The sequence below is a fragment of the Misgurnus anguillicaudatus genome, chromosome 19 (assembly GCF_027580225.2).
Source record: "Misgurnus anguillicaudatus chromosome 19, ASM2758022v2, whole genome shotgun sequence".
Lineage (NCBI taxonomy): Eukaryota > Metazoa > Chordata > Actinopteri > Cypriniformes > Cobitidae > Misgurnus > Misgurnus anguillicaudatus.
The window spans coordinates 45,606,383-45,613,239 of record NC_073355.2 but is presented as its reverse complement, the minus strand read 5'-3'; the positions used below and the strand labels follow the sequence as shown (position 1 = coordinate 45,613,239).

Sequence of the window (6,857 nt, the reverse complement as noted above, 5' to 3'; positions counted from 1 at the left end):
AGTGATTCGAGATGCTCCGGGAGAAATTAATCTATCTTGTTTAATATTCTTTGCAGGTAAGATTAATTCGAGTATATAACAAGTTAAAGTTGTCTATAAATGGTTGTCATCAGTGTTTAACGTTTTGAGTGAGATTTGAAGAACAAAACTGTATTTTAAGTACTCGTGAATGTAATACGAACTGAAGTAACTATCTTGAAAGTTCCTTTTAAAAACAAAGATTGCTATTTCACAGAGAGAAAAAAATGCAATTATGTTGTTACTTGAATTTTGATGGTAAACAACTATTTGACAGTACCGTGAGTTCAGTAGTGCACACGGAGTTCGCGGGTGTCCGCCATTTTGTTTCAAGTGAATGTTGCCATGGTGATAGTGCTAATAATTGAATTGTAAATGAGATCATATGTTTGCGTATGAAACAAGAGTAAAGAAATATGACAGAAAATAACTCATATGATGTTGAGGTTGTTTTGAGCATATAATTAGTGCTTAAATAGACAATTTATGGTTTCTAAAAGAATCTTTAAAAGACAAAAGATAATCTAATGTGAAATGATAATCTAATGTGAATACTGTGAGTCTAAAGAAATGTTAATGTTACTTTTTGGGGTAATTGAGTATGTTCATATGCCTACTTTGGGAAGTTATTTTAATGAAGAGTTCTTTATATATGAGGACATTCTAGTCAAGCTCAAGTTACGTAAAAATATACTTTCTGCTCAGTTGCCATTGTTCTCTTTAGCCAGTAAACTATAGATTTAAAACAGTAAGTCTTAAATAAATGCAGTGTCTTAAAATTAAACACTTGTTAATTGAGCTTATTGTCTCTCTTTTTCAGACTACTATTAGGCTGAATCAAAACCTGCCAGACTAAAGTTGATTTTGCGTGAGAAAGATGTTGAAAACTCTGAATCATCTTGACATTCTTCAATGAGTAATTGTTCCATTTTTACGCAAATAGTGTACACTATGAATGCTGTGAATAAACATATATTTAAATATAATTATAACATTTTTTTGACTGTTTTAATCAGCTTTTATTTGGAAACATTTATTTCAAAAAAATAATTTTGGATATGTTATCAGCTGAAGTCATCTATTCCCAAAATAGCACTCTTTAAGTTAACTAATTATAAACAAACGAAGTATACTGGTCACTGGTCTAGCTGCAGGTATGTTAAAGTATACAAAACGTAATATACTTACCATATTAATTTTTACCAGGGTAGTTTTAAGAATTTTGGATTAGCCAAAAAATATAGATCTATAAAATGTGTGCAAACAATCTATTCAAGGTATACTGAGTGTATGTTTGCAAGACACTCATAATACATTTTTGTACGTTTAACAAAAATTAAACACAAAAATAAACTCTAAATTCACTTATCAAGCATGCATTTAGCACAAACAGTCATATGCTTAAATTGTACTAAGTACACTTGAAGTTGTTCCACTTTAGCACACAAAAGTACACCAAATACACTTAAAGTAAAATATATGAAGTAAAAAATGTGTTGTTCTGAAATAGCACTAACTAATCAATAGCACAGTTTAAATATACTGGTCATTAGTGTGAGCGCAAGTATACTGAAGTATATCAATATTAAATATTTTTAGCATTCAATTTTTTATGAAGTACACTTAAGTACACTCTAGATACACTTTATTTTACGTAGCTTATCCCCGTGTAATATTATGTAATTTAAATGCAATTCAGAAGCTATTTCATGTATTTAAACCATGAACTAGTGAGTCGATTCAAACTACGTTACAAATGGATAAGGTATGTAGATACACATGAAGTACACTTAAGTACACTCTTGATACACTTTATTTTACGTAGCTTATCCCTGTGTAATATAATGTAATTTAAATGTAATTAAGAAGCTAATGCATGTAATTAACAGTGAACTAGTAAGTCGTTTCAAACTTAAGTACACTTTTGATACACTTTATTTTACGTAGCTTATCCACGTGTAATATTATGTAATTTAAATGTAATTCAGAAGCTAATTCATGTATTTAAACCATGAACTAGTGAGTCGATTCAAACTACTTGACAGATGAATAAGGTATGTAGATACACATGAAGTACACTTAAGTACACTCTAGATACACTTTATTTTACGTAGCTTATCCCCGTGTAATAGTATGTAATTTAAATGTAATTAAGAAGCTAATTCATGTAATGAACAGTGAACTAGTAAGTCGTTTCAAACTTAAGTACAAACTAGATACACTTTATTTTACGTAGCTTATCCCCGTGTAATAATATGTAATTTAAATGTAATTCAGAAGCTAATTCATGTAATTAACAGTGAACTAGTAAGTCGTTTCAAACTTAAGTACAAACTAGATACACTTTATTTTACGTAGCTTATCCCCGTGTAATATTATGTTATTTAAATGTAATTAAGAAGCTAATTCATGTAATTAACAGTGAACTAGTGAGTCGATTCAAACTACGTTACAGATGGATAAGGTATGTAGATACACATGAAGTACACTTAAGTACACTCTTGATACACTTTATTTTACGTAGCTTATCCCCGTGTAATATTATGTAATTTAAATGTAATTAAGAAGCTAATTCATGTAATTAACAGTGAACTAGTAAGTCGTTTCAAACTTAAGTACACTTAAGTACACTTTTGATACACTTTATTTTACGTAGCTTATCCCTGTGTAATATTATGTAATTTAAATGTAATTCAGAAGCTAATTCATGTAATTAACAGTGAACTAGTGAGTCGATTCAAACTACGTTACAGATGAATAAGGTATGTAGATACACATGAAGTACACTTAAGTACACTCTAGATACACTTTATTTTACGTAGCTTATCCCCGTGTAATATTATGTAATTTAAATGTAATTAAGAAGCTAATGCATGTAATTAACAGTGAACTAGTAAGTTGTTTCAAACTTAAGTACAAACTAGATACACTTTATTTTACGTAGCTTATCCCCGTGTAATAATATGTAATTTAAATGTAATTAAGAAGCTAATTCATGTAATTAACAGTGAACTAGTAAGTCGTTTCAAACTTAAGTACACTTAAGTACACTTTTGATACACTTTATTTTACGTAGCTTATCCCCGTGTAATATTATGTAATTTAAATGTAATTCAGAAGCTAATTCATGTATTTAAACCATGAACTAGTGAGTCGATTCAAACTACGTTACAGATGAATAAGGTATGTAGATACACATGAAGTACACTTAAGTACACTCTTGATACACTTTATTTTACGTAGCTTATCCCTGTGTAATATTATGTAATTTAAATGTAATTCAGAAGCTAATTCATGTAATGAACAGTGAACTAGTAAGTCGTTTCAAACTTAAGTACAAACTAGATACACTTTATTTTACGTAGCTTATCCCCGTGTAATAATATGTAATTTAAATGTAATTCAGAAGCTAATTCATGTAATTAACAGTGAACTAGTAAGTCGTTTCAAACTTAAGTACAAACTAGATACACTTTATTTTACGTAGCTTATCCCCGTGTAATAGTATGTAATTTAAATGTAATTAAGAAGCTAATTCATGTAATGAACAGTGAACTAGTAAGTCGTTTCAAACTTAAGTACAAACTAGATACACTTTATTTTACGTAGCTTATCCCCGTGTAATAATATGTAAATTAAATGTAATTCAGAAGCTAATTCATGTAATTAACAGTGAACTAGTAAGTCGTTTCAATCTTAAGTACAAACTAGATACACTTTATTTTACGTAGCTTATCCCTGTGTAATATTATGTTATTTAAATGTAATTCAGAAGCTAATTCATGTAATTAACAGTGAACTAGTGAGTCGATTCAAACTACGTTACAGATGAATAAGGTATGTAGATACACATGAAGTACACTTAAGTACACTCTTGAAACACTTTATTTTACGTAGCTTATCCCCGTGTAATAGTATGTATTTTAAATGTAATTAAGAAGCTAATTCATGTAATTAACAGTGAACTAGTAAGTCGTTTCAAACTTAAGTACACACTTAAGTACACTTTTGATACACTTTATTTTACGTAGCTTATCCCTGTGTAATATTATGTAATTTAAATGTAATTCAGAAGCTAATTCATGTAATTAACAGTGAACTAGTAAGTCGTTTCAAACTTAAGTACAAACTAGATACACTTTATTTTACGTAGCTTATCCCCGTGTAATAGTATGTAATTTAAATGTAATTAAGAAGCTAATTCATGTAATGAACAGTGAACTAGTAAGTCGTTTCAAACTTAAGTACAAACTAGATACACTTTATTTTACGTAGCTTATCCCCGTGTAATAATATGTAATTTAAATGTAATTCAGAAGCTAATTCATGTAATTAACAGTGAACTAGTAAGTCGTTTCAAACTTAAGTACAAACTAGATACACTTTATTTTACGTAGCTTATCCCCGTGTAATAATATGTAATTTAAATGTAATTCAGAAGCTAATTCATGTAATTAACAGTGAACTAGTAAGTCGTTTCAAACTTAAGTACAAACTAGATACACTTTATTTTACGTAGCTTATCCCCGTGTAATATTATGTTATTTAAATGTAATTCAGAAGCTAATTCATGTAATTAACAGTGAACTAGTGAGTCGATTCAAACTACGTTACAGATGAATAAGGTATGTAGATACACATGAAGTACACTTAAGTACACTCTAGATACACTTTATTTTACGTAGCTTATCCCCGTGTAATATTATGTAATTTAAATGTAATTAAGAAGCTAATGCATGTAATTAACAGTGAACTAGTAAGTTGTTTCAAACTTAAGTACAAACTAGATACACTTTATTTTACGTAGCTTATCCCCGTGTAATAGTATGTAATTTAAATGTAATTAAGAAGCTAATTCATGTAATTAACAGTGAACTAGTAAGTCGTTTCAAACTTAAGTACACTTAAGTACACTTTTGATACACTTTATTTTACGTATCTTATCCCTGTGTAATATTATGTAATTTAAATGTAATTCAGAAGCTAATTCATGTATTTAAACCATGAACTAGTGAGTCGATTCAAACTATGTTACAGATGAATAAGGTATGTAGATACACATGAAGTACACTTAAGTACACTCTTGATACACTTTATTTTACGTAGCTTATCCCCGTGTAATATTAGGTAATTTAAATGTAATTCAGAAGCTAATTCATGTATTTAAACCATGAACTAGTGAGTCGATTCAAACTACGTTACAGATGAATAAGGTATGTAGATACACATGAAGTACACTTAAGTACACTCTTGATACACTTTATTTTACGTAGCTTATCCCCGTGTAATATTATGTAATTTAAATGTAATTCAGAAGCTAATTCATGTATTTAAACCATGAACTAGTGAGTCGATTCAAACTACGTTACAAATGGATAAGGTATGTAGATACACATGAAGTACACTTAAGTACACTCTTGATACACTTTATTTTACGTAGCTTATCCCCGTGTAATAGTATGTAATTTAAATGTAATTAACAAGGTAATTCATGTAATTAACAGTGAACTAGTAAGTTGTTTCAAACTTAAGTACAAACTAGATACACTTTATTTTACGTAGCTTATCCCCGTGTAATAGTATGTAATTTAAATGTAATTAAGAAGCTAATTCATGTAATTAACAGTGAACTAGTAAGTCGTTTCAAACTGTGTAATATAATGTAATTTAAATGTAATTAAGAAGCTAATTCATGTTATTAACAGTGAACTAGTAAGTCAATTCAAACTGTGTTACAGATGGATAAGGTATGTAGAAACAGATGAAGTACACTTAAGTACACTCTAGATACACTTTATTTTACGTAGCTTATCCCTGTGTAATATAATGTAATTTAAATGTATTTAAGAAGCTAATTCATGTAATTAAACTGTGAACTATGTAACTAGTAACATATGTAGGTACTTGTTATTACATAGTACTACACAAAGTACTTTCAATATGATTACATTGTAACACATATGTAACAAGACCTTTTATTACACCAGTAGTTAGCTTTGTAACAGACTCGACCTGTTACATATGTGTAACAGTTGCAGCTTATTACATGTGCATAATTACAATCTGTAAGTACATGCTGTTCCATAACTTAGTTACATATTAAGTACATTTAGTTGCATGTAATTACACCATCTACTACTAAGTACTTAATGAGGTAATTACTCTGTATTAAGGACACCTTAAAATAAAGTGTTACCGCAAACTCTTCCATATGATTTTGCGGATCACTCTCGCGGTAGTTTGACGTCACCCGGCTGTCGATCTTTGCAGCGCCGCATGAAGTCGAACAAGCCGACTGCTTTCATGAGCAACACGTGAGGTAATGGCGGCGGCTGTAAACAAACATTGAGCAAGTTTATCGTGCAAGTTTATCATGCTTGTCCCTTGTTGTGTTTCTACTATAATGATATAATGATTACAAAAACACAACTAAGAGTCCAAACAACGATAGGCAGTTGTTCTTTTGAGCTTTTTGCTGCACACAAACCCTGTGTTCACTTTGATTAGGCTACTATGGTTTTTAAAAGGTAACTTATAACCTACATGTGAAATTAATGTTATATATATATGTATATATATATATATATATATATTGTGTGTGTGTATTTACATTTAAATTGAAAAGTAAACCATCATGGTTTTACTACAGAGAAAGTTACATTCCTGTTGAACATCCCCACAAGGCTCATGTGGCTCATTATGCATACCCTTTTGTTTCTCAGCTGTCAATCACTGATTATTCAGGAGCTTTCCCCGCCTCCATGCATACAGCCTTTCCCAAGCAAAAGTGTCTTAGAAATTCTAAATCAATATCTCGCTTTATGTGAACGAGTAGGCCG

The 6,857-nt window shown here is 29.9% G+C and overlaps 1 long non-coding RNA gene across 1 annotated transcript; it reads left to right on the top strand.

The window, feature by feature from the left end:
* LOC141351194 (uncharacterized) lies at nucleotides 1-1,004 on the top strand. The gene is made up of 2 exons (XR_012359434.1): nucleotides 1-56; nucleotides 839-1,004. It is a non-coding gene; the product is annotated as an uncharacterized lncRNA (long non-coding RNA).
* Nucleotides 1,005-6,857: the final 5,853 nt, after the last annotated feature.